At 42.2% G+C, this 27,295-nt stretch overlaps 1 long non-coding RNA gene across 6 annotated transcripts in view; it reads left to right on the top strand.

Annotated features, from left to right (window-relative positions):
* The window catches only part of LOC149123592 (uncharacterized), a 501,504-nt gene that overhangs the window by 345,443 nt on the left and 128,766 nt on the right, over positions 1-27,295 (top strand). Inside the window, exon 6 of one of the 6 annotated variants that reach the window (XR_016216963.1) lies at positions 13,466-13,775. The exons of 2 other annotated variants lie outside the window; for them this stretch is intronic. This is a non-coding gene — a long non-coding RNA (uncharacterized LOC149123592). Of the gene's footprint in view, positions 1-13,465; positions 13,776-27,295 lie in introns of those variants that run through there. 3 more of the 6 variants (XR_016216961.1, XR_016216958.1, XR_016216965.1) reach the window with 3 other exon arrangements.

Below are 27,295 nucleotides of genomic sequence, written 5' to 3'. Positions count from 1 at the left end.
TTATTTATCTTCTCCTAGGGTTGTCAGATATAACAGATGTAAACACAGGACCCCAGTTAAGTCTGACATTCAGATATACAAATACATCTTCAGGATGAATTTGCACAATTCAGACCTTTCTTCTCCTATTACACTGCTCTTGCCCGAAGGCAGGAACCACCAATGTTTTCCAACACCTAGCATTTTGCCTAACCTACTGCACACACTTTATTCATTGTTGCATAAATGAATATATAATGAAGTCCACATGTATATTCATTTTCATTATTTGAATATTAAATGTGAACATGATCCAGAGCTACCATTTTGATGCTGTGCTAATAATGAAACATTCTTTTTAATTCCATTGTGTATCTCTCATGTGTATTTTAAAGCAAGCAGAGATCTTAGAAACCAGCCACCCTCACTACAACTTGCTTTTGTGTAAATTTTATGAAATGTCTATGTTCAGAATCTTCACTGAGTCAGAACGAAGTTGAAACTTCTACCACAATTTTCATTGTAAAGCAAAACAGAAACAGAAATATAACTTCCATAGCTTGACTGGCCTTTCTGTTTTGATCAGTTTGAAGGGATTTTGTTCTCTCTAATATAAGGATTTCCTGTTCTTGCATAGCAAAGACAAAATCTAATTTCCAAGGTTTATTTGCCAAAAGAATCACTACATGTAGAAAGGAGCAAGGATTTGAATTTGTATTAATTTTGGAAGCAAGTTCACCTGACAATTAATGTAAAAATGTCATCTCATAGGAACCTTTTCAAAATAAATTCATAACTAAGAGAAAGTTCATAGATATTTTCCAGTCAGTGAACTTAAAAGGTTTAATCATACGAAAGAATGTTTTTGTGCAAACTATGAGTGGAATGGAAGCAAACCAGTTTTTTTTTTAAAGATTTATTTATTTACTTGGAAGTCAGAGTTACACAGATAGAGGAGAGGCAGAGAGAGAGAGAGAGAGAGAGAGGGAGGTCTTCCATCCACTGATTCACTCCCCAGTTGGCCACAATGGCCTGAGCTCTGCAGATCCAAAGCAAGGAGCCAGGAGCCTTCTCTAGGTCTCCCACACAGGTGCAGAGGCCCAAGGACTTGGCCGTCTTCCACTGTTTTCCCAGGCCACAGCAGAGAGCTGGATCGGAAGTGAAACAGCTGGGACTCAAACCAGCACCTGTATGGCATGCTGGCATTGCAGGCGGTGGTTTTACCCACTATACCACAAAGCCGGCCCTAAACCAGTTTTTAAAAATAATTAATTTATTTATTTGAAAGGTTGAGTGACTCTTCAAATGGCTGCAATGGCTGCGGCTAGGCCAAGACTAAGCCAAGAGCCTGGAACTCCATTAAGCTCTCCTGTGTGGGTAGCAGCAGCCCAGGTACAATGACCCTCTTCTGCTCCTTTTCCAGATGCTTTAGCAGGGAGCTGGCTAGGCAGCAGAGCAGTGGGGACTGAGACCAGCACTCTAATGGGATGCTGGCATTGAAAGTGAAGGTTTAAGAGGCTGTGCCAAATGCCAACCCAGCGAACAACTTTTAAGGTAAATCCTTCAGGCTCTGAACAACTGAACATCTTCCTTCTTGAGAGAATAATGGAAGGCTTCAGCTATCCTATAAAATCTGAAAAAGAAAAATACCATAAGGCCTAAGCTATCCATTCACTGCTATGATTGGGCCCAGCTACTTTCTCTTTAAATTATGTTTGTTCAATTGTCTAGTTTAATAAACAAAATACTGACTTGTTTTCAAAGTAAGAACAAAACACCTTGCTAGATTTTCCAATATATTGTTCTTAAGGCAAGTAACCATGGGGATCATAGCCTAGGATGTTTCAAAAATAAGATTAAACAAAACCTTTCACACTTTTTATTTTACTGTTTTTGGCTAACAATAACACTAACAGATTTTAGCCTTTTTGGTGGTTGCATGGTTCACACAAGTATGAGAAGAAAAATATTCTACAAGAAGAGCGTACACCAAGTATGTTTCCCAGGGGATTAAACACATTAAAATCAAGAGGCATTCTCATTGTAGGATTTAATTGAACTATTTCTCAGTAGCTGGTATTTAGTTTGCTTTATTTATATTTAATGTAATTGTAAGTAGGAAGGCTGCAAATTGGGTCTCCGGGCTAATTATGCTGACGTGTTTAGGATGAAACTCTGGGGCTTTGCATAGCAGAGTTCTGCGGTCAGGTCAGCGCTGGATTATTGAGTGTCTAAGGTTGAGGATGGACCACGTTAGTGTATGCTCCTCCAGATAAGCAAAAGAAAATTGCACCTGGAGGCAACAGGAAGAGTCAAGAGTAATTTGCAGTGAGTGAGCAAAATGAAATCCTGCAGGAGGTCAAGTTTGCTTTCACCAGGAGGTGTCACTATTGTCAGCACACATTTCCTGAGATGGAGGGAAGATGAGAGGCAGTGGCCAGCATCAATGTTTCTGGTTTCTCACCCACTCCCTCCCTCTTTTTCTCCCTGAAATTTACATTGTTTATTTCTGTTACACTTACAGGTGTATTAACATACTGCTTTTGACACTATGAAGAAAAATTCAATGGTGGCGGGAGAATAGACAATAGTTATATAGTTTGGGGATCACCAACTCAGACATACTAGAAAAAAAAAAAAGAACCTCTGTTTTTCTCTATATATTATTTGATGATTCTAAATGAATGAATTTTTTTATACCATAAGCTGGTAAGAGTGGACCCTTTTGCATCTTTCTATTCCTGCACAATTCAGTAAAATTCCTTAAGATTTTACTTAATAGATAGACTGGATGGCTTCCTTATTCATACTCTGTGCTGTTATTTAGATTTTTAAAAATAGCATTGTAAACTTCTGAGTACATTTTATTTTTCCTCAGGCTCTGAAGTCAGAGTATATGTTATGATTCTTGTTCTATGTAATCCACTATGAATCTTCTTTGGGAAATCATTTACTCTTCCAAAGCCTCTGCTTCCTATATGTAAGATGAGGGAAATAACACTACCCACTCTTAGAGGAACAGCGAAAGGATTGAGAACAAGTGAAATAATGGAGTTCAGTAAGGGCTAACTTTATTATTAACTGTTGTTTTTGACCTCTGGATCGTAGAGAGTCCCAAGTAGAGTCTGAGATCCACACTGCCCTTCAGCTCCCCTAACTTAACTATCAGCAGTTTCTTTAAGATTTGGAAGAAGACCTTATGCTGTTGTTTTTCTCTACATCCCCAAGTCTGGCCTGGTTCTACATTTGGATTAGTACTTTACAAAATGTGTTGATGCTGCTTCTTGAGACATATCCCTTACTGGAAGATGGTGATTTTAATTGTTTTTCTCTGTCCACTCTCTAAGTCCAAGTTCTTCACTTCCTTCAAGCTCCAGATCAACATGTACCTCCCATGTGCAGCCTTTCTCATCCTCCTTTAGCTAAATTTCTGCAGCACTCAGAGACCATACACCATAAATGGTAAATATTATTACTGTTTTCTTCCTCTAGTAGTGTTAAATATGAAGATCTACTTTTTCAAATAGATTTTTGTTTCTTAAGGATCAAAATGACATTTTTGACCTTTAATTTCCTGTAGCACCCAGTTTAGTTCTGAGAATACAAGAGGGATAGAATACATTTTTTGTCACTGGTTGATTTATTGAGAGTTCAGAATGTCAGGAAAACATGTTGAGACAAACACAAGCAAATAATTTTGCAACACTAAGAAAGACGAGGGAATTCAGTGGGGATTCAGGGTTGATGGTGGAGAAGGAAGAGTTTGAGAGATGTCAGAGGGACCAGGTCTGACAGTTTATGATCTGAGAGAAAAATGAATGCTTGGTTAGAGCTACAATTGATGGACAAAGGTGGCCGTGCACGAATGAGACAATAGGATCAATAGGAAACAGTGCTGGAGCCCTGGATTTGAGTGTTGACTCTGACTGATTCTATCCCCAATTGGTTGTGTGCTCTAGAGAGAGCCACATAACCTCTCTGAGCCTACATTTCTTCGAAGATAAAGGGAGAAACTTGGATTAGATGATATCTAACTCCTCAACTGTTTTTAAAACTGTATTTCTAAGATGGGAGAGAAAGAAAAACAATTTTAGACAACAGAGTAGGCAAATCCTTAGGCAGCTATATATTCCTTTTACCCCTCTCAGAGTATCAGATGAATTGTTTGGGGTGAAGCACTGGACCTGCTCTGCCAGTGACTCACTGTGCACCACTTATTTTTTCACCCAGCAAGTGTAATGGAGCCCTACGCTGTGACAGACACTAGATTAATGCTGCTGCTGAAATGCTGGATGAAGTAGACATGTCCCTGCCTCTTGGCATTTGTAATCCAGCGGGGAAATCAGACTCAGATTTAAAGCTATGACTGTGTTGAGTGCTAGGAAGGACATGAACATGAGAGGGCTCTCACTTGGGCCAGAGTCTGGGAAGCCTGCTGAGTGGAATTCATCTGGGTGAATGGCAAGTGGAAGGGAAGAGTTCATGTGGAGGTCCTTTGGTGAGAGGGTGAATGGCAAGTTGGGAAACCAGAGCAGTGCATCTGGAGCCTAGAGGATTGAAGAGGAGAGTGATTTAGGTGATGTGGGAGGGATAGAGGTCAGAATCTCAGGGGCTTTATATAACATGTTAAGGTCATTTTTTCATGAGTCTGATAATGATATGAAACCCTGTGTAGGAGAATGGGGAGATAATCCTGGTGGTAAGTAGATGTGAGAGGGGCTGGAGTGGTTGAGTCCATGAGCTGGGAGGCAGAGGCAGGGATGTGGGTGAGTGGCAGCTACAACTTGGTCTAGGGAGGTAATGGTGGCAATGGAATAAGTAAACTTTTCATTTCCTCGCCTGCAAAAAGAACAATGGCTAATACTAGCGTTGTTTTTGGCAATTTCTCTGGTTCAAGGGACTTGAAGTATTTGGGAGATACTGGTGTTGTGTGACCATGCATGTTTGCAGTATCAGTGTGTGTAGAGGGGACCCTACATGGAGTGCTACCTCATGGATTTGGCTTTTTCCTGAATTTGGGAGTTCCCTCAGAAATCCTCAGAAGGGGTATTCATTCCATCAGAGCTTTAGGTGAAGTCCAAAGTTACCTACAGAACTTCTGATGATTATATGAGGATACTTATAAATATTCATGGGAAATGAAAGTAAAATATGCATTATTTTGGTGCGACATATTTGAAATCCATGTATACAGTGGTTTTCAAAAAGTTCATGAAAAATGTTTTATTATGGAAAACCTATGCATGGATTTCAGATTTTTTTCTCTTAAATAAACTTATATTTAAAAATGATTTATTTTATTTATTTGAAAGGCAGAATGACAGAGAGAGGCAGAGACAGAGACAGGAAGAGATCTTCCATCTGCTGATTCACTCCCCAAAGGACCCTAATGACCATAAAGGCTGGAGCCAGGCCAAGGTCAGGAGCTCAGAAAGCTATGCTATTCTTGCACATGGATGGTAGAGACCCAAGTAGGTAGGCCATCTGCTGCTCCTTTCCCAAAACCTGGATTAGAAGTGAAACAGCCAAGACTTGAACTGGCAATCTAATATGAGATGCCAGTATTGTAAGGAGTGGCTTTAACCCATTGTGCCACAAAGCCAGCCCCAATAAGCTTATCTTTTAATTCTATTTTTCTGTGACCCTTTGGAAGGATTCTTGTATTTTAATATTTTTACTTTGAGTCAAATTTAAGCACTGAATAATGGCTTATTTAAATTTTCCTCTCACTGGAAACTCTGTGATTTTTGTTTGTTTGTTTTCTTTTTATCTGTATAGATAGCACTAGACATAACAAAACTGAACAGCTTCCTCTGCTAGCTTTAAGGCTGGCACCACTGAAAGAACTGATGAAAACACTTTGGAAGCATTTTCCCGCAGGAAGCATAAATCCCTTGAAAATCTCAAGAATTTAGTGCTATGACTTAGGCTTCCTGATATAACAAGATGAGAGGAAATCTATTGTACATTTTACTGCTTTGCTCCTGACTATAAAAATATATTCTCATTGCAGAAAATTTGAAAAATACAGAAAATTAGGAAAATCAAGATTGTTCATAATCCCTCTTCTTAGAAATAAATACAATTTAACATTTTCATTTATCTATGGCTAATTGTATCCTACCAATATAAGCATGTGAGGGTATTTAGACATACAGATATCTGAGGGCATCTTCAAAAAGTTCATGGATACAGTATGTTATACAAAACTTATGCATGGAATTAAAATATTTTAAATTTTAATTAGCTTTTAATGATTTAATTTTTTTGCAACCAAATAAACTTATCTTTTAATTCTATATTCCAGAAACTTCTAGAAGTACATTCATGTATCCACTTCTTTTTCTCCTGCAGGGCAGTGTGATGTTTGAGAGTGTCCATTGTGTCATTAGGCTACTTGGTTAAGGTTGCTAGTTTTTGGGTAAACTTGAGAATTTTCTACTTCTCTAAGCTTGAGTTTTCTCTCCTGTAAAATGGGCATCTAATAATTTCAGCCTCTAGGATACTGTAAAAACTGAATGAGATTAACAATGTAAACTTCTTTTTTTTTGACAGGCAGAGTGGACAGTGAGAGAGAGAGAGACAGAGAGAAAGGTCTTCCTTTGCCGTTGGTTCACCCTCCAATGGCCGCCTCGGCTGGCGCGCTGCAGCCAGCGCACCGCGCTGATCCAAAGCCAGGAGCCAGGTGCTTATCCTGGTCTCCCATGGGGTGCAGGGCCCAAGCACTTGGGCCATCCTCCACTGCACTCCTGGGCCACAGCAGAGAGCTGGCCTGGAAGAGGGGCAACCAGGACAGAATCCAGCGTCCCGACCAGGACTAGAACCCGGTGTGCCCGCGCCGCAAGGCAGAAGATTAGCCTATTGAGCCGTGGCGCTGGCCAACAATGTAAACTTCTAAGCATAGCTCCTGGGAAAGCAGTAGAAGATGGTCTTGGGCCCCTGCACCCGCGTGGGAGACCCAGAAGAAGCTCCTGGCTCCTGACTTTGTATCAGTGCAGCTCTGGGTCCTTGTGGCCAATTGGGGAGTGAACCAGCAGATGGAAGACCTTTCTCTCTCTGCCTCTTCTCTCTCTGTGTAACTCTGACTTTCAAATAAATAAATAAATCTTTTTTTTTTTTTTAAATCTAACCATAGCTCACAGTGTTACAGAAAATGGCAGCGGAGAAATTATTGTTACCTGGTTCTTTGTCTCACAAGGAAGAAGAATTTCCAAGTGGACGGCAAAGAGATTTAAAAATATTTATTAGAATCAAGGACCTCCAGCTGGAGCGGCATGGAGGGAGGACTTCAAGAGAGGAAAGAACCCCCCAAAGGCTTCTTAGCATGCAGGTTTTTAAGTACAATCTTGGGGACCAAACTATCAATCAACAAGGCAGAAATAAACTGAACAAAAGACCTGATTTACAATTCTCCATCCAGTCTGGCCTGCTAAGGGTGGGATAGGTAACTTGTTTTCACAATAAGCTGTGAGCTCAGGAAGAACTGGGTTGCTATTCTCATGGTAAATTCAGCTATTCAAAAGGAAGGAGGGTGGCCTGTTTGTTCTTGTTAAAGATAATGTTTTGGAGAAAGAATCAAATATTTTACACCCCAAATTTCATTGGGATCCCCTAACTACCTCTTAACCCACCTGAATCCTCACAACAGCACCAGTACTTTAATTTGCATTAATAAATCTAGGCTCTTTTTACAAGCTATTTCTCTTTATAGTTTCTGTGATTTTAGGTTTTCTTTCCTTTTCTCTTGTTTTCTGTGACTTTCAGTTTCTCCTGTGGTTTGGAAAGTATTTTCTTGTCTCTAATGGTGTTCTTTTGACCTAACTCCCTCCCTGAAAGACGTGGGTTGTCTAAAGAGGATATCTGAATACCCAGGGGCTCCTCAGATCACCAGGACCATTATATGGAAGCAGTCTCTCAGTTCTACTGACAGGCAGATTGTTTATCCTATGGCAAGATGAGGAGACAGAAATTTCGAGAGATGCAGTAACTTGGTCGTGATTAAATTGTTTTAAAGTGTGAAGTTAGGAATCAAACTCAATTCTTTCTGATTCCAAACCTGTTAATCCCTAGCTTATTTCCTCATTACCAAAAGGTCATTGAGTAAACTTTGAATATTTATGGGAACAAAAGACTCACCACTCCATGTGTTGGCCTAATCCATCCAGAGCAGCCAAGAAAGCCTTTCCTTATATCAAGCCAGGATTTTGTCCTTCCAACTGTTGCACCAGGCTTTGCCCTCCCACTTCCTGTAACAGGACACGAAACTGTTTTGAAGAGTCAACCACCTTCCTGCTTCTCATTATGTGCTTGAATTCCAAGCAAGTGTTATGTGGATATAAACCTGATCTTTGCCCTTGCATAGGCTTTTGGTGAAGTAAAAGCAAAATATACAAGGTAATTAGGGAACAATATGCGACTGTAAAGAATTAGGGTAAGAGCTATTGAGCAAATTGCAAACTTAGGAAAGTAAAACACATGGAGAAGAAAGCACAGGGGTACAATTTCAATGAAGGTTTATCTCTCTACCCCATCTCTTGCTCTATCTGAAATGATATAATTATAATTGAGAATTGGGGATTCAAAATGCATTATTAGAGCTAAATGGTAATGCAATAGCAAAGGAAACTTCTGCAGGGGTCCTTGGATGTTTGATGTAAATGTAAAACAGATTCCTCTAAAATAATAAGTGTCAAATATAAAATCCATTGTTTCCAATTACTGCCACTTCACAGACTTTAACTACCTAATTTAGTCAAAGCATGAGGGGAAAATATTTTGTGCTGGAAAATGTAAATTAAAACATTTTCCAATGCAGCCACAATGCCTGCCGTATTATTGAGCTTGGCAGACCCCTGCTCCATCTCCTATGGTCCATTACCCTGGCCCAGCGCCTTGGAGCTTATCGGGGCTGCAAGACTGTCTTTGCTTCAGACTCTGCTTCTTTGATAAGGGTTATCACTTCGCTAGATGAGGAAAGCTCAGATGTGCCAACTTGGGGTTTTCACCAGAAATTCATGTCGAGGTAAGGGGCATGCTGATGGGGCTCTCTCAGAGCCTCATTTTTTCCCTCTTTATTGAATAAATTGGAATATGTCATCTCTGTGCAGCCTGCAGACTTTCTGACAGTGAAAACACAACTATTCTGCTTGCTCAGGGCCCCTGTTGTACCAAGTTTTAGGTTCTTGAGGTTGCTTAGCTCAGAGAGCAGGCATGTTGACCCATCTTATGGGGGATTTATTTTAAGGAGGTTGAGGCAGGATCAGCCTGAGGACATATTATGGTCTGTAGGTCTCTCTCCTGCATTTTAGGGTCTGTTTGATTCATAGCTTCTGTCTGCACATGCCCCAGTCTTCCTTCAGTATTGACCTCAGGGCTTTCTAGGCTCTCTCACGGTCTCTATTTTGTCATAATTGTCTGCACATGATGTGGGTTTGCCTTGATCCTGGATCTTTAATGCTAACAACCATCATTTACATCACTTTGTGTGTCAGTCAACATTTGAAGTACTGGACATGTACATTTACTCTGAATTCACACAGAAAGGTCTTGAGGGAATTATCATCTCCGTGTTAACAGACGAGGACCTGGAGATGCAGAGGGTTGAAGTAACCTTCCCAAGGTCACACAGGCAGGAACTGATGGAGCTGGTGTGAGGACCCAGGGCGACTGTCTCCAGTCGCTATCCCGTACTCTGTTCTATCTCCCAGTGGTGTCCTTTCAGCGTTCACTCTCGTCTGGCTCTGTCTCATTCTCTCAGTATTTCTAAGTCCAGAATCCCAAGGAAAAGAATCTAATGGCCCAGTTCATCACCCAAAATGCTGCATCATACAAGGACATCTGAAAAAGTTTGTGAAAAAATGCATTGAAGTGCAAGTTTACTAGGGACCCATACTGTGGCATAGTAGGTTAAGCCTCTACCTATGGCACCAGCATCCCAGATGGGCGCTGGTTCAAGTCCCAGCTGCTCCATTTCCAGTCCAGCTCCCTGCTAATGGCCTGGGAAAATAGTGGAAGATGGCCCAAGTGCTTGATCCCCTGCACCCATATGGTAGACCGGAAGAAGCTCTTGGCTTCAGATCAGCCCAGCTCCTGCTGTTGCGACCATTTGGGGAGTGAACCAGTGGAAGGAAGAGTCTCTCTGTCTTATCCTCTCTCTATCTGTAACCCTGCCTCTCAAATAAATAAATCAATCTTAAAAAAAAAGAAAGAAAACCAAAATTATAGAGCCAGAATTGTGGTGCAATGGGTTATGCTGCCACCTGCAATTCTGGCATCCCATGTGGGTGTCAGTCTGAGTCCCAGCTGCTCCACTTCCAATCCAGCTCTCTGCTATGGCCTGGAAAAGCAGCAGAAGATGCCCCAAGTACTTGGACCCCTGCATCCATGTGGGAGACCCAGATGAATCTCTGGGCTTCAGCCTGCCTCAGCCCTGGCCATTGCAGCCATCTGGAAAGTGAACCAGTAGATGAAATCTCTCTCTCTCTCTGTCTACTCCTTCCCCCACCCCCCTGTAACTACCTTTCAAATAAATAAATCACAAAAAGAGAAAGTTTATTTCGGCACCAAACATTTTTGAAATCCATGCATAGTTTTTTCATAATACATATTTCCCATGAAACTTTGAAGATTTCACATATGCATGGATTTTAAAATATTTTGCAAAAAAAAAAATACATCTTTAAATTCCATTTTTCCATGAACTGTTTGAAGCCCCCTCATGTGTGGTGCCTCTGATTCAGTCAGCCATGCTGCTGAGAAGGGTTGAGATCAGGTGGATCACAAGTGGCCATTTTGGGGTTTCCTTGTCCACAAGGATTGTAGAAAGGGCACAATTGCCTACATAAGGAAGTGGAGGAGTAAGCCCTGTTACCAATCTCTTACACTCATTGACACGCTTTTTGATATGCAGGGTTAAAATGATTATATGAATCCACGGGGTTATCTCTTATAGCCACTGCATCTGTTAGCGTGGATATTTTTCTGTCCTCCCTTTCAAGTGTCCGTCTACATTCTTGTTATCTGGCTGAGACGAGGGTATACTTCAGCATGCCAGAAAAGCATGCTGCCTGCTGGTGTGTTTAATTTACTCCCTGTGGAGCCCAGCACAGCCCATGGCATATCAGATATTACCTGCTCACGTGTGATGTGTGGGTTCCAGAATACGAATGAGGTAGTGACTCTGCCGTAAGGAACTTAGGATCTCCTTGGAAAGAAAGATCTTGTTGCACCAGAATGTGGAACAAAACCAAGACCTGAGGATGAGAGATAAATGCCACAAGTGTTCATCAGGTAACTTGCTAGGTTCTCTGGTTTGGTTATTAGTTTGGGTATGCCCAATAGCCCATGACTGAAGGCTTGGCTTTCAAGGTGGTGCTAGGGGGAGAAGGTAGGAACTTCAGAAGGCGGGGCCTAGTGAGGGATCCTTAGATCATTGGTGTTGTGCAATCAGAGGGTAGTTCTTGTGAGATAGTTGTTTTAGTAGTTCATTTGGGCTTAGTCTCTCTTTGCTTCCTGGCTCATTATGTGATCCGTGCTCCACTCATGTTTCACCATCCGCCATGGGGCCTTTTGCAAGGAATGTGTTATGCTATTTGGACTGTGAACCAAAATTGTGAGTTAAGTAAATCTTTTTTCTTAATAAGTTAGCTGCCTCAGGTATTTTTGTTGTAGCAATAAAAAAGCTGACTAATGGGGCTGGCGCTGTGGCATAGTGGGTAAAGCCATTGCCTGCAGTGCTGGCATCCCATATGGGCACTGGTTCGAATCCTGGCTGCTCCACTTCCCATACAGCTCTCTGCTGTGGCCTGGGAAAGCAGTAGAAGGTGGCACAAGTCCTTGTGCACCAGTACCAGTGTGGGAAGACCCGGAGGAAGCTCCTGGCTCCTGGCTTTGGATCAGCACAGCTCTGGCCATTGTGGCCACTTGGGGAGTGAACAAGCAATGGAAGACCTCTCTCTCTCTCTCTCTCTCTCTCTCTCTCTGCCTCTCTAGTAAATAAATGAATAATTTTTTTTTAAAAAAAAAAGCTGACTAATACACTAACTGTTCTATGTGGGTTATCACAATTGGTCCTCACAGTCAGTCTGAAATATGTGATATATGTTCATTTTTCAGTTAAACAAAGCATACCGTGAAGATCTAACTTCTTCAAGACACAATTGATACACTGCAGAATATGGCAGACACAGTTCTCACCTACAGATCAGCCTGGTTTATCCGTGATGGTATCATTCTTGCCCTCATGAACATTCAGAATTTTTTGCTGGAATTGCCTGAGACCCGGAGGAAGCTGCTGGCTTTGGTCTGGCCCAGCCCTTGCTGTTGCTACCATCTGGGGAGTGAACCAGCAGATTGAGGTTCTCTCTCTCTCTGTTCCTCCCTCTCTCTAACTCTGGTTTCAGATAAATAAATAACTCTTTTTTTTAAAAAAATTCTCCCACCTGGAGCTGAGAGTGATATGGGGTGACGTCTTGTTGGGTATAGAATCTACAGGAGAGTGGATCCTGAGCTACATCCAGCTTTCTCTGCCTCTCTTCAGCTTAGTGATAAACATGGCTTTGCTTGAGTGTCAGGCTTGTGTGATCCCTTCTCTGGTATTTTGCATAGTGATTGAAAGTGTGGACTTTGGTGGCACACAGATTCAGATGTCTTCTTGGTTCTATCATTTATCAATTGTGTGTATGGAGTGAATTACATGATGTCCAGGGGCCTTAAGTACATGACATGAGCTTGATAGCTGGTATCTATTATAATTAACTATTCCTCTCTGAAAATAATAAACCCTAGATTCTAGGAAAATTAATTTTTAAACTATTTTTAAGTATGGAGAAGATTTAGTATAATTGTCCTTTTCTTTCATCCTTCTTTGAAAAAATAAGATTTACTTCTTATTGGAAGTCTGGCTGATGTGGTCTTCTGGCCAGAGAGAGAGACACATCCTAAGAGCCAGGTGGTCAAGTGACCCCTAACAATGGTGTCAAGTGTCACCATGAAATTAGCACACAGTACCCCTTGAGCATGCAAATGTGTACGTTTTCATGTTGCTATGCAAGCATACAGTGGGTAGTGGACCTCTTATTTTCCTTCTGAGGAAATTCTACCCACCCAATACCATTTATAAGAAAATTTTCCCCTTACTCTAATTATGTGATTTGGATGGATACCAGTAACCTGGCCTCCACTGATTGGTCTAGGATGAGCATGTGATCTGTGTTAAGCCAACTAGAGCAATTTTCAGCCTTTTAAAACTTGAGATGGGATAAAGTAAGATGTAGTGTCTGACCATGTTGATGGCCATGTTTTCTGTGATGTGGAGGAAATTGAGAGAATGTGAGTTATGGACAGAGAGAAGCAGAGATGAGAGGTTTTAAAAATAGGAGGAAGCGTGGGGCCAGCGCTGTTGTGTATCAGGTAGAGCTGCTGCCTGCAGTGCTGGCATCCCATATGGGCACTGATTCGAGTTCTGGCTGCTCTTCTTCCCATCCAGCTCTCTGCTATGGCCTGGGAAAGCAGCAGAAGATGGCCCAAGTCCTTGGGCCTCTGCACGCACGTGGGAGACCCAGAAGAAGCTCCTGGCTATTGGCTTCAGATCAGTGCAGCTCCAGCCATTGCAGCCAATTTGGGAGCGAACCAGTGGATAGAAGACCTTTCTCTCTCTCTCTGCCTCTCCTCTCTGTAACTCTGACTTTCAAATAAATAAATAAATCTTTAAAAAAAAATAGGAGAAGGCTTGGAAACTTTGTGGTGCTTGTCTTCACACTCTCTGAAGCCATGTGTCCCCATATGTTCATGTATTTACATAGATTAAAGAGGTCCCCCTCTCTGTTTAAAGTTTATTCAAATTGAAGTTGTGTCACTTGCATCCTATGTTGTTATTAAAGTTGTGTCACTTGCATCCTATGTTGTTATTATTACTGTTTAATAAATTTTCATAGAACTTAGTGGCTTAAGACTATAATATATACTTATCTCTCAGTTTCTGTGTTTTAGGAATTCAGGAGCAGTGTGACTTTGACTTGGGTTTCTCATTTCAGGTGTTGGTTGAAAGTGCAGCCACCAAAAGGCTTTATTGGGGCTAGAGTATATGTTTCTAGATCCTACAGTCTTGATTACAAAATTCCAGGAGATGTTTTAATCCTTACTCTTTAAAAAAAAAAGAGTTTATGTCTTTATTTGAGAGGTAGAGTTACAGACAGAGAGAGGGAGAGATAAAGAGAAGGTCTTCCATCAGCTGGTTCACTCCCCAAATGACTACAATGACCAGAGCTGGGCTAATTTGAAGCCAGGAGCCAGGAGCTTCTTCCAGGTCTTCCATGTGGGTGCAGGAGCCCAACACTTGGGCCATCTTTTTCTGCTTTCCCAGGCCAAAGCAGAGAGCTGGATCAGAAGAGGAGCAGCCGGGATACGAACCAGAGTCTTGTGAGATGCTGGTGCCACAGGCAGAGGCCTTAGCCTGCTATGCCTCAGTGCTGACCCCTTAATCCTCACCCTTTAAAAGTAAGGGTAGGGGGTGAATGTAAGCACCAGTGTCCCCTAAATTAGAGAAGCAAAACTCACACTGTGAGATTGCGATAAGTTGTAGGTCACCCAGAGCAGCCTGCAGAGGCTGGCAGCAGCATAGCAAGGCATTTAGAAGCATACTTGTAATCAGCGTTGGTTCATTTTGAAGAGCATTTTTAGGCCCAACACCAGTTTACAAAATCAGGAGAGCTCAGGGTAGGCCAAACAGCTTCTTTCATTCAGGTATGATGAATCCAAAGAGTCACAACTTGTGATTTAAGGCAAGAATGAGTGGTCAGCAGAACCACAGAAGGTCTTGTTCAGATGGCTATTAGCTGATCCTAAGAAGAGCCCAATTTCCTTATCTTTAAGTAAACTCTGTTTCCTGGTTCATATGGGTGAGCTCTGTGTTGGCAGGTAAAAGTCAGTGTGGGTTCATATTTGCTTATCAATTGAGACCAGTCACTACCTGTCTTGTAATTGTATTATATGTCTTGTTGCTTTCTCAGTTACTACATCAGGGTTCATCAAAAGGCCAACCCTACTGGAAATGGTAACAGTAACTCTGATGGGCTAAGTCCTAATTTTCCTTTGAGGCTACTCTCTCTCTCTTTTTTTTAAGATTTATTTATTTGAAAGTCACAGTTACACAGAAAAGGAGAGGCAGAGAGAGAGAGGGACAGAGAGGTCTTCCATCTGGTGGTTCACTCCCCAATTGGGTGCAACAGCCAGAGCTGAGCCAATCTGGAGCCAGGAGCCAGGAGCTTCTTCCAGGTCTCCTATGCAGGTGCACAGGCCCAAGGTCTTGGGCCATCTACTGCTTTCCCAGGCCATAGCAGAGAACTGGATTAGAAGTGGAGCAGGCAGGACTTGAACAGGTGCCCGTATGGGATGCCAGCACTGCAGGCAGTGGCTTTACCCGCTATGCCATAGCTCCAGTACTGAGGCTAATCTTAACGCAGGTTAAGATAATGGGTAAGAGCTGCAACCAATTTTTATGGGTCTCCTGGCAAAGATTAGCTAAGGTTACCTTAAGGTCTGATTGTTTCTTTTAGTCTTTCCAGATAATTGGGGTCTCCAGGCAGCAAGTAATTTCCAACTTATCCTCAAAGCTTAGAACATTCCAACAACAACCTTTGAAACAAAAAATGACCCATTATGACTTTTCATACTTTTGAACACACCAAATCTTGGGATATTTTCTCCATGTAGGCTTTTGATGACTTCTCTAGCCTTTTTATGTCATTCAGGCAAGGCTTCTACCCACCCAGTGAAGGTATCTTCAAACATTGGATGTATTTAAATGCCCCTGGGGCTGTGGGAATAACTGTTAGACTGATCTGCCAATATCCTCAGGGCATAGTACCTAGCAGGGGAACAAGAGGTCTGATAATGCACATTATTTCTAAGGAAACAGGTTAATTGTTTTGCTCTTTTATCTACCAGTTCCTTCTTCCTCAGGCTTTGGATTACCTTGAGTAGCAAGTTATATACATTTTCCCTTTTCCATAATGGGTGGAATTGTGGACTTAGTTAATAATAGCCCAGCCTAGGCTCCAGGGCATACAGATTTTTCTTTTTTCTTTTTTATCATTTTTCAGTAATAATTTCTTTTTTTAACTTTTATTTAGTAAATATAAATTTCCAAAGTACAGTTTATGGATTACATTGGCTACCCCCCCCATAATTTCCCTCCCACCTGCACCCCTCCCATCTCCTTCTCCCTCTCCCATTTCATTCACATCAAGATTCATTTTCAATTATCTTTATATACAGGAGATCAATTTAGTATATATTAAGTAAAGATTTCATCAGTTTGCACCCACACAGAAACACAAAGTGTAAAATACTGTTTCAGTACTAGTTATAACATTACTTCACATTGGACAACACATTAAGGACAGATTCCACATGAGAAGTAAGTACACAGTGACTCCTGTTGTTGACTTAACAATTTGACACTCTTGTTTATGGCGTCAGTATTCTATCTAGGCTCTAGTCATGAGTTGCCAAGGCTATGGAAGCCTTTTGAGTTTGCCGACTTCGATCTTATTCCGACAGGGTCATAGTCAAAGTGGAAGTTCTCTCCTCCCTTCAGAGAAAGGTACCTCTTTCTTTGATGGCCTGTTCTTTCCACTGGGATCTCACTCGCAGAGATTTTTCATTTCGGTCTTCTTTTTTTTTTTTTTTTTTTCCCCAGAGTGTCTTGGTTTTCCAGGCCTAAAATACTCTCATGGGCTCTTCAGCCAAATCTGAATGCCTTAAGGGTTGATTCTGAGGCCAGAGTGCTATTTAGGACATCTGCCATTCTATGAGTCTGCTGTGTATCCCGCTTCCCATGTTGGATCATTCTCTCCCTTTTTTATTCTATCAGTTAGTATTAGCAGACACTAGTCTTGTTTGTGTGATCCCTAGCATGCCTTACAAGTGTTTGCTCTTAGCCCAAAATCAAGTATCCAAATCCAGCAGAAGACAGTCATTCCCAGGAATCCTCATAATTGTTTCCTGGTCTTGAGTGGAGCCTAGTTACTAGTTACAGAGTGCATTTGTGGCCTTAGGGCAGACTCATTGTCCTTGGGATATTATAAAGCCTATATATTTTCTTTAGACAATTGTGTGTGTGTGTGTGTATGTGTGTGTTTATTTTATTTATTTGAAAGGTTGAGTGACAGAGCAGAGAGAGGGAGATACACAGAGAGACAGACATCTTCCATCTGCTGGTTCAGTCCTCAAATGGTCACAATGGCCAGGGCTGTACCATGCCAAAACTAGGAAGCTGGAACTCCATTTGTGTCTCTCGTGAGGGTGGCAATGGCCTAAGCACTTGAGCAATCTTCTCCTTTCCAACACACATTAGCAGGGAGCTGAATTGGAAGTAGAACAGTTGGGACTCGAACCAGCACTCTGATATCGGATGATGGCATTGCAGGTTGCAGCTTAATCCACTGTGCCGTAATACTAGCCCTTGTTCCTCTTTTTTTATATCTTATACCCCTTCTCTGCCAGGTAATTCAAATCTGTGGTGGTGTTACCAGAAGCCTTGTTTGAGGGGCTGATGTTAAGACTATCATCCAGGGGCTGGCGCTGTGGTATGGTAGGCTAAGCCTCTGTCTGCGGTGCCAGCATCCCATATGTGTGCCAGTTCATGTCCCAGTTTCTCCTCTTCTGATCCAGCTCTCTGCTATGGCCTGGAAAAGTAGTAGAAGATGGCCCAAGTGCTTGGGCTTCTGCATTCATGTGGGAGACCCAGAAGAAGCTCCTGGCTTCAGGTCAGCCCAGCTCTGGCCATTGCGGCCATTTGAGGAGTGAAACAGTGGATGGAAGACTTTCTGTCTCTCCCTCTGTCTGTAACTCTAACTCTAAAATAAATAAATAAAATATTTTAAAAAAGATTATCAGCCATACACTGTAAGGCTGTTCCCTTCTTTGATTATAGCCCTCTCAGGTCTCTGATCACCTTGAAATTTGCTAGAGAGATTTTAAATCCTTGCGGTAGAACAGCTCACCAATATTGCAATTTTTGGAGTTTATGGATCTTCCCACACAAAAGCAAATCATTTTTGAGACTCATGGCTTAAGACAATGCAAAGAAAACATCCTTTAAGTCTAAGAGACTATAATAGTTGCCCTTTCCTGGCCAATTGGCCAATTACAGGAATGGATATCCTGAATGGCTTCATTCCTAGCCCCAAGTCCCCACAAACCTGCGTTCATCTGACCCAAGTTTCCTAACAGGTAACATAGGGATGTTCCTAGGAGATCTGTAGGACCTGATAAATCCCAGACTAATGAATCTGTTTAAAACTGGTGAAATTCCGCCTGTTGCCTCAGGTCTCAGGATATTGCTTAACCCTTAACCAGTGATCAGTCTGCTTTGGTATCATCTTTTTTTTTTTTTTTTTTTTTTTGACAGGCAGAGTGGACAGTGAGAGAGAGAGACAGAGAGAGAAAGGTCTTCCTTTGCCGTTGGTTCACCCTCCAATGGCCGCCGCTGCAGCCGGCGCACCGCGCTGATCCGATGGCAGGAGCCAGGAGCCAGGTGCTTTTCCTGGTCTCCCATGGGGTGCAGGGCCCAAGCACCTGGGCCATCCTCCACTGCACTCCCTGGCCATAGCAGAGAGCTGGCCTGGAAGAGGGGCAACCGGGACAGAATCCGGCGCCCCAACCGGGACTAGAACCCGGTGTGCCGGTGCTGCAAGGTGGAGGATTAGCCTATTGAGCCACGGCGCCGGCTCTGCTTTGGTATCATCTTTATAGGTAATGTGTCAGCTGCCTGTTTCACTTGACCTGGGCCTATATTCCCAGGCTAACCTGAGCTAAAATACCTTGTGGAATTACTTCAGGATCCTTAGGTACCTCATGGAAAACAGCCAAGAATTCTACCCCTGGCTCTAGTTAGGAGGTCTGTTTCTAAGAGTGGAAGAGGGTACTCAGGAGCTTATAGAAATCAATGTCAGAACTTTAGAACTTACTTCAAAGGTCAGAGGCCCCATAAATGTCTACATCGCCTGTCTCTGAAATTCCTTCAATATTATGCTCTACCTTAGAGAACAAGCTCCTTTAATCATCAGCACACAGTAAGTGGCTCTGGTGTTGACCCAAAACTCAGAGTTCTCCCATCCTATCTCTAGGGCCACCTGGGGCACCTCTCCTGCTGAGGGGAGCTGAAAGCAATTGGGCTTGCTTTGAGCCCTCCCTCTCTGGGGACAGCATGGACACTGTCATTTCCAGTTTCCCTCCTACTTGCAGTGTGCACCCTGGTGGGCCCTGTCTTAGCCGAGGCCTATTGCTGGTCCTACAGTGGCGGCCAGTGTTACTCAGCGTTGGTGGCTTCCTTTGGCTTCCTTCCTCCTCCCAGGTTCCCTGGAGCACACTGGAGAGCAACTATCAGTAAAGGTACCTGCCTTTGCATTTCCTGTCCTTCTCATCTTTTACCATATCTCAGTTGTCGAAAACCTTGGAGACAATTTTTATTCCCTGAGAGGGATTAGTCTCAGCACTGGTTTTTAATTTCTGAAGCTTCCTCTGGAAGTCCAGAGCACTCTGAGATATGAAGAATGGCCTGACTTCCCTGGGCTTTTGGGTCTTAAGAAGTACCCTGCCTGAGACACCTGCCTAGCCTCTCCAGAAAGGCAGTGAGATGTCCCTGTGATTCTTGCTGTGTCTCTTTCAGCTTACTCCAGTTTGTGTGTGTGTGTGTGTGTGTTTGGGGGGTACTTCTTATCTTCTGCATGCCTTTAAGTAACATATTCCTGTAAATCTCTGAACTTTGAAGGCCCTTTGATATATCGGGGTCCCAATTAGTGGCTATCATTGGGCCTGATTTTTCAACCAGCCTCCACACTTGTTTATTGGGTTGATTGGCAGGCTGCTCGTCAGCTACCTGCCTGGCCTGTGCTAGCAAAGCTAACTTTTCCTCTGCTGTTAGAGGGTGGTCATTAAAGTTTGAATGTCCAGTTGGGGTTGTGAATTGAAATCTACCCTTATCCATGGCAGAAACTCCTCAGGGTTGGCTCTTGGGCCTTTAACATGTGCCTTCCAATTATAGAATCAGAGGTGGTGAATGGTATCTGCACAGCTATCAACCCTCCTTCCCCATATGGAACCTGATGGGGGGCGTACCTCACCCCAGGTTATAGCTAGTCTCATGCCAGGTAATGCCAGGAAAGGGTAGACATGGTGCCGGCCAAGTCCCTTTTAGATGGCGAGTTAATTATGGAATCCAGGGAACAGACTTTCTACCTGTTCCCTGCAGAGATCTCTAAACCTGAATAACTTTGCACCACATGTACAAAAAGAGGGAAGGGGCAGGGTCCAGTAACCCAGATAGCTTTCTCAGAGATTGCTCTGACCACCCCTTTTGTGATCCTTACTCTCTGAGAGGAAAATCTGCCCAGTTCAGAGATTCCTTAGACTGCTCCTTCTATCATCTTCAGCCTCCGCAAGCCAAATCTGACACTTCCATTTCAGCCTCCTAGAAAAGGCTGTACCTTTCTTGCTGGTTCACTACCCAGCTGCCAGCAACTTTGGCTGGGTCAGGCCAAAGCCAAGAGTCAGGAACAAAATCCAAATCTCTGTGGGTGGCAGGGACCCAACATGTGCTGCCTCCCAGGGAGCACTTGGTAGAAAGCTGGAACTGGGAGTGGAGACAGAATTCAAACTCAGGCACTCTGATATAGGATGTGGGCATCTCGAGTATTGGCTTAATTCCTGTGTCAATTGCCTGCCCTGATTTTTTAAGCTTTAGTTACTCCTTGTTTATCTTGGCCTGGCCTTTCCTCTGAGTGCAGTATTGAAGATAACCTGTCCTGGAACATTCTCTGAAAAATAAGCTCAAGACTGTTCATATTTTCTGTACATGTCCATGACCTCCTCTGCCCCTTTTGCTTATCTCCTACACTCTTGTTTACATGAGCTAAGGGCCATGGATTCAGTGGGAAACAGGACAGGCACTCTTCTTGCTTTCTCGGAGCTTAGAGCTTATAGGAAAACCAATATATAGAAAAGAACTTGCAAATCAGTATGGTAAATGGTGAGTGGGCATGCAGCTACTGTCAGGGCATGTAATAATGAAGCCTAACTCAGACTTTAGGGTCATGGCAGGCTTTCACAAGGAGCTAAGATTCTGATGTAAGATCTGAAAATTGAATTGGATTCAGTAAGGTTAAAGGCAGTGGGCAAAAGTTTGGGAGAAGAATGTTCCATATAGAAGAGCTTTGGTGAACAGAAATTTAGAGAACACATAGGATGCTAATAAAATTATTTAGAGTGGCAGGAGGCAAGAGGAAGAGGCAGAAGAGTGAGATACGCACTAGAGAGTTGAGGTGATGCTTGATCATAAAGAACTTTCTTGGAAGCATAGTAAGACTTTGCCCTGGATTTTATTTTGATGTCACTGAGATGTCCTAAAGGATTTCATAGCAAGAAAGAGACACAATCATATTTACATTTTAGAAAGATCATCTACTCAGTATTTCTCAGTGGGGCTGCCTTGGCATTCAGGGTGGAACAATTCTTCGTTGTGTATGTGATTGTTGCAGATGTAGTTGGTGAATTAATCACCCCTCCTCCCCCCGGTTTCCATGTCCTAATTCCAAGAACCTATGAACATTATGCGACTAATGAGTTTTTACAGACAGAATTAAGGTTATGTGTTTTAAAATTTTTTATTAGTGTAAGGAGAACAGATCTCATGTATTTCTTTTTTTTTAAAGATGTATTTATTTATTTGAAAGGCAGAGGAGTTACAGAGAGGCAGAGGCAGAGAGGGAGGGAGGGAGGGAGGGAAAGAGAGAGAGAGAGAGAGAGAGAAAGAGAGAGTCTTCCATTCACTGGTTCACTCCCCAAATGGCCACAATGGCCAGAGCTGGGCCAGTCTGAAGCTAGGAGTCAGGAGCTTCTTCTCGGTCTCCCATGTGGGTGAAGGGGCCCAAGCACTTGGGCCATTTTCCACTGCTTTTCCAGGCCATAGCAGAAAACTGGATCCAAAGTGGAGCAGCCAGGACTAACTGGTGCCCATATGGGATGCCAGCACTGCAGGTGATGGTTTTACCTATTACACCACAGTGTCAGCCTCAAGTTCATGTATTTCATAGATGAAATTCTAAGAAGATAATCATACTTTCCTCCTCTGTCACTTAATCCTCCTTTCTTTTTTTTCCTTTAAGTTTTGTGATAATATACTTTCAATTTACTTTGTAATTATATGCTTAATGCACCATTAAACATAACATTTAACAAGTAAAAAGTAGGAAAGCCAGTTTTCCACAGGAATATAGATAAGGGCTACATAAAATAATCAAGTCATAAGATGTCAGTTCATTTTTATACCTTTTTTGTATTCTGTATTAACTACCACATATCAGAGAAAACATATGATATTTGAATTTGGGGTCTGGTTTATTTCACTAAGCATAATGGTCTCTAGTTGCATAATTTTATTGAAAAGACAGGATTTCATTCTTTTTTTAAGGCTGAGTAGCATTCCATCATGTATATGTACCACATTTTCTTTATCCAGTCATCAGCTGATAGACACCTGAGTTGATTCCATATCTTAGTTACTACGAATTGGGCTGCTATAAATATGAGGATACATATAACTCTTTTGTATGCTGACTTCCTTTCTTTTGGGTAAATTCCCAGGAGTGGGATGGCTTGGCCATATGGTAAATCTGTTTTCAGATTTATGAGGAATCTCTATACTATCATCCATAATGGTTGTACTAGTTAACATTCCCATCAACAGTGTTTTAGGGTATCTTTCTCTCTACATCCTTCCTACCATTTATTATTTTCTAATTTTTGAATGATAGCCATTCTCACTGGGGTGAGATGAAACCTAATTGTGGTTTTTATTTACATTTCCCTGATGATTAATGATCTTGAGCATTTTTTCAAGTGTTTGTTAACCATTTGTATTTCATCCTTTGAAAAACATCTGTTCATGTCCTTTGCCCATTTCTTAACTTAATTGTTTTGTTGTTGTTAAATTTCTTGAGCTCCTTTTTTATCCTGGATATTAATTCTTTATCAGAGTCATATTTTCGAATATTTTCTCTGACTTTGTTGGTTGTATCTTCACTTTGTTGAGTGTTTCCCTTGCTGTGTGGAAACTTCTTGGCTTGATGTAATCCCATTTGTGTATTTGTGAGTTGAGTTTTGTGTAGGGTGTAAGATAGGGTTTTTGTTTCATACTTCTACATAAGGAGATCCAATTTTCTCAACACCATTTCTTAAAGAGGCTGTCCTTTCTCCAGGAAGTGATTTTATTTTATTTGTCAAATATTAGTTCTTTGTAAGTGCTTGGATTAATTTCTTGGGTTTCTATTCTGTTCCATTGGTCTACATGTCTATTTTTGTGTCAGTACCAGGCTATTTTGATTAGAACTGACCCATAGAATGTCTTGAAATCTCTGGCTTTGTTTTTATTGTTTAAGATTGCTTTAGCTACTCAGGGTCTTTTGTGTTTACATATGAATTTTAGGATTATGTTTTCTAGATCTGAGAAGAATGTCCTTGGTATTTTGATTGGGATTGCATTGAATGTGTAAATTGCTTTGAGTAGTATGGACATTTCTAATCCATGATCTTGGAAGAATTTTCATTTTTTGTGTCTTCTTATGTTTATTTCCTTAATGTTTTGTAATTTTCATTGTAGAGATCTTTCACATCCTTGGTTCAATTTACTCCAAGGTATTTAATTTTTTGTAGCTATTATTAATGGTACTGATCTTACAAGTTCTTTTTGTTTTTCTTGTAAGAGGTTATGGGTTTTAAAATATGGGGCTTTTTCCAAGTTATGTAGAGTGGGTGGACCCAGTCTAATCACAAGCATCCTGAGAAGTGGAAGAGGAAGATAGAAGAACCAGAAAAAAAGATGTGGCAGAAGAGGAGGCAAGTGATAAGGTGTGAGGAGGGGTCAATTCACCAATACCAGGTTTCGCGGTAAAGGGAACCAGAAGCCAAGAAATGTGGGAGGACCTCAGAAGCTAAGAAAAATCCCTGCTGACAACCAGCAAGAGAACTAGAACCTCAGTCCTACAACCACATGGAACTGAACTCGGCAAAGAACTTGGATGAGCTTAGAAGGGGAATATCTCTCAAGGCCTTCAGTTGATTTTAGCTCAATGAAATGGTTGTCAGACTTCTGATCTACAGAACTGAAATAATAAATAAATATTGTTTTAAGATCCTAAGTTTGAGGTGCTTTGTAAACAAATCAGTAAGAAACAAATATACACAGTGTTTCAAATCTGATTTCTGACCCTTAATGCTAGCATGCCCCCGCCCAACTCCAGTTATCGAAAACAACCCCGAAACCATTCACAAATTTCCAAACATCTGCTGTTGGGTGAGATGGTGGAGGTGCTGTTGAAGCAGTGCACCCCTGGTTCAGAAGCTGTGGAGAATCATGGGTAGGAAGAGGGCTGAGTAGAAGGCACAGAAACCAGCAAGTGAGTTGTCGGGTATTTAAGCTGAGAGACGAATGGCCTGGAGGAGCCTAATGGCTATGGCAAGAGAGGGTGAGTTTGAGAGATAATTAGGAGGCAGACTCATCATGACTCAGCAGCAGTGTTGATTAGTGCTAGGGGTGAGCCATCACCTCTGTTCCTGTTCTCACTTGCAACCACTGCCTTTCCAAACCACCCTGGCTACACACATCAAAGAGCGAACTGCATTTTTGCAGGAACCTGACTTCTCCTTCAGTCGAGAGAGGACTACTCTTGAAGCTATTAGCTATTTGTCCCAGGATCAGCCAAAGAGGGGAAATGAGAGTAGAGCTATTGCAAACCCAAAAGGCCCCTTATGGCCAAAGGCACCCAGTTGGTGAAGCACAGTAATTGCCTGAACAATTTTCAGGCACTCCATGCTGCAATTGACTATAGGAAATGAAAAGATTTTATTCTTCCCAACAGAAGCAAACCAAGAGTTCCAAATGACTGAAATGCAATTTGAATTGGAGTGTTTGGCTAAACCTACCAACTCCTGCATGCTGTTTGGGGCTGGGGGAGGGGTGCGGATTTCAGCCCAAAGAAGTTTGTTTATACTCTTTCCTTACTTACTGTGCCCCTCACTTACCCTGTGTAACCAACTCTTTAGGTGAAGTCCCTTCTCTATGAAATACTCAGTGTGGTTTCTGTTTTCCTGACTCAATTCTGATAGAAGAAGCATACAACAGCAAGCCAATTTATCCTTACGCTGCAAGTCACAGCCCTCTTGCCTCCAGCCCTGATCTGTCTTGCTGAGTTCCCTAACCTGGGAAATGTGAGGACTAACTCTGCAAAATTAACCCTTATTCTTGGGAAGATGAGTATAGCAGGGTTCCTAAGGAATTACCCAAGACAAACGCAAATGTCCTGGGAACCTTTTCATTTTTGAACTTTTTATTCATTTGAAAGGCAGAGAGAGGGAGGGAGAGAGAGGCTGAGACAGAGCCAAGAACTCACTCTGGGCTTCCCTTATGAGTGGCAGGACCCAACCACTGAGCCATTACCTGCTGCCTCCCAAGGTACACGTTAGCAGGAAGCTGGGATAGATAGTGGAGTCAAGACTCGAACCCAAGCTCCCTGACATGGAATGCAGGCATCCCAAATAACGACTGAAGTGCTGTGCCTATAAGAACTTTTTATGTTGGTTTTAGGTTGGAAATTATAATTCTCCTTGCATTTGCACTTTCCCTACATTCTTGAAAACGGCCACAGTTACATGAATGAAACATCAAGTCAAAAATAATGATTCAACATAATTCATAGGAATGGCTGAGAGTCTAACCTTTTTGTGCTATTTATGCACAGGGATTGATGAGTCCTGCAGATTTTCTTAACACTGACTAGTTAGTTGCAGTGCCTAGTATGCAATATTGGGGGAGTGTAGATTTCATTTAATTTTTAAAATATTATTTGTTTATTTGAGAGGTATGGAGAAAGAGTGCTCCCATTTGCTGGTTCACTCCCCAAGGGTCCTGCATGAATGGGGCAAGGCTCGGAGCTGGGAATGCAATGTAGGTCTCTCATGGGAGCTGCAGAAATTCAATCACTTTAGCTGTTACTGCTGCCTCCCAAGGCCTGCACTAGCAGGAAACTGAAGTCAGGGGCTGGAACTAGGAACTGATCCTGTGTACGCTGATGGGGGACACAGGTGTGTTAATCACTAAACTTAATACTCACCCCTGAGTGTGTAATGTTAAGGTTAATTGACAAACACTTAATTCACGTGCAAGTTTTGCCTATCAAAGTCTGATTAATGTTAGCTACACTGTTCCATCCCCAGAACTGGAACAGTAATGGCATGAGGTAGTTTGGCTCTGAGTTTGATTAAGCAAAGCATTTTTTTTCCCTTCTGCTTCTTTTTTTTAATTACTTATTTATTTGAAAGGCAGAGTTACACACAGAGAGAAGGAGAGGCAGAGAGAGAAAGAGAGGTCTTTCATCTGCTGGTTCACTCCCCAAGTGGCTGTAATGGCCAGAGCTGTGCCAGAAGCCAAGAGCCAGGAGCTTCTTCTGGGTCTCCCACATGGGTGCAGGGGCCCAAGGAGTTGGGCCATCTTCTACTACTTTCCCAGGCCATAGCAGAGAGCTGGATTGGAAGTGGAACAACCCGGACAAGAACGGGTGCCAATATGGGATGCTGGCACTGCAGGCGGTGGCTTTAGCCGCCGCGCCACAGTGCAGGCCTCTCCTTTCTGCTTCTTCATTAAAGTACATTTGAATGGAGTCAGCTCTGTCTTTTGCAGACAAGTGAGCAGGCAGGCTACTGTTTCTGCTTGTGCTCTCCACTTACCTTACTTTGCAGTAGTTTCCAACTCCAAGAGACCGCCTTTGTTCTCTGCCCAGGAACTGAGAAAAACCAAGGACAGGAAAAGTAGGTCCCCCTGTCAAACTTTCTTGGTGTCATTTTCTTAATGCTGACTATGTATCAGGACTTGCATGATTTTATAATTATAGCTATTTACTTGATCTTGGATAGGCGAGGTGGCTTGGGAGCTGAAGGGATGTTTTATGTCAAGCTTCTCTAACTTTGGTTGGCAATTATCTTCTGAATATTTAGGAGTGGTGACAGCCATCTCTTCATTCTTGAATATATTTCTGGCATTGTCAGAGCTTCAGTTCCGGCAAGGGATAGCTAATAAAACAATAGAGTGAGGATTTTTTTCTACAAAAAAAAAATCTGTAAGTGACAAAATATCTCACCAGGTCATTTTTCCTCCCCAATGTCTTGCATTGTATGTGTGCTTGGCACATGCACAAATTAGGTTTACAGAGTCTGTAAAACAATTCATCCTGCTCTGAATCTAATGCCAGTAATTTTTCAAGGA

Source organism: Oryctolagus cuniculus, chromosome 11, assembly GCF_051225735.1.
Source record: "Oryctolagus cuniculus isolate XC-2025 breed Fujian yellow rabbit chromosome 11, ASM5122573v1, whole genome shotgun sequence".
NCBI classification, from domain to species: Eukaryota; Metazoa; Chordata; class Mammalia; order Lagomorpha; family Leporidae; genus Oryctolagus; species Oryctolagus cuniculus.
Note: the sequence above shows the minus strand (reverse complement) of the source record. Positions and strands in the feature narration are given on the sequence as shown.